The sequence below is a fragment of the Coregonus lavaretus genome (genome assembly GCF_964263955.1).
Source record: "Coregonus lavaretus genome assembly, chromosome: 9".
NCBI classification, from domain to species: Eukaryota; Metazoa; Chordata; class Actinopteri; order Salmoniformes; family Salmonidae; genus Coregonus; species Coregonus lavaretus.
The window spans coordinates 27,918,849-27,919,990 of NC_139996.1; the positions used below are offsets into that span (position 1 = coordinate 27,918,849).

The 1,142-nt window shown below is 50.9% G+C and overlaps 1 pseudogene across 1 annotated transcript in view; it reads right to left on the reverse strand.

Moving 5' to 3' along the window:
• Positions 1–266: 266 nt before the first annotated feature.
• Positions 267–1,142, reverse strand: part of LOC311134915 (semaphorin-3ab-like) — a 43,891-nt pseudogene continuing 43,015 nt past the window's right edge. The window contains exons 15-16 of the transcript in view: positions 1,080–1,142; positions 267–812 (exon numbers count right to left, since the gene is read on the reverse strand). The exon at positions 1,080–1,142 is cut by the window's right edge and continues 83 nt beyond it. The product of the transcript in view is annotated as a semaphorin-3ab-like (transcript). The remainder of the gene's footprint in view (positions 813–1,079) is intronic.

Sequence of the window (1,142 nt, forward strand, 5' to 3'; positions counted from 1 at the left end):
TGGTGTCCTGTAACATCCTTTGCCTCTATGCCGTGTCACTGTAAACATGGGTGCCCATGCAGCCTACACACACAGACCAGGGCTAGATATTGCCTTTATTTCCAGTTGAGATTCTCTGTACAAAGTCAGTGTGGAATGAGTCTTTATCTCTGTAAAGGGAGACGAGGCAGGGGAGGAGGTTCAGAGGGGGTCTGAGGATGAGAACAGGGTACATGGATTGGGGTTTGGGGGTCGGGGGGTGGTCATGGGATTCAGAAGGTGCGAGGTCAGACGCTGCGGGGGGCTCTCTCCAGTTCGTGGGTCCGGCGGTTGCGGCCTTTCTGCCTCTCCTGCAGGTGTTTCCACTTGGCCGCCAGCCCATGGGCGTTCACGTGGGTGTGAGCGTGCACGAGGCCCTGCTGCTGCTGCTGGTGGTGTAGCTGGACCTGTTGGGCTAGGTGTGCTTTCTGCCTCCTCTGCTTCTTCTCCCTCTTCCACACCTGCTCACAGAACTCATCCACACTGTTCAGGGTCGGGTGGTTCACTAACGACAGGAAGTCACGGTACCATAGCTTCTGATTGGGCGATTCCCGGGCTGGGGGTGTGTCCCAGGCAGTGGTGTGTGTGGCAGCGGTGTGTGTGGCGGTTTCGTCATCACGGTGAATGAGATCGTCGAGGCGTTCAGTGTCGATGACTTCCAGGGTAACCTTTAGGAGAGTCTGCATGAAGCCATGTTCTACAGCCTGGCACACATACGTCCCAGAATCCTTCTTGTTCAATGTGCGGATCAGCAGGCCCTGCTCAGTACGGACAAAACGATCCTCTGCTTTGATCTGCACAGAGAGGAATAATAGAACAACGTTTGCTTCACTTGACATAATTTTCTCTTACATACTAAGATAAACAACACAACATTTGAGATCCATGTTTTCAATATTCTTTGTAGATCTGCAGCTCAGACTAACGTCACAGTACCTAGTATCTGTAGTACAGTATGCAGTCATTTATATAATGCACTGATCAGTGTACCAGTAATTTGATGGACATCATGATTGAAATGATGTGTTATGTGTAAGGACTAATGTAAGGTGGTTTCATACGTCTTGTCTACTGTCGTCGTTGACTCGTTGGTACTGCCAGTAGGTGAGTGCTCTCTGGGACTT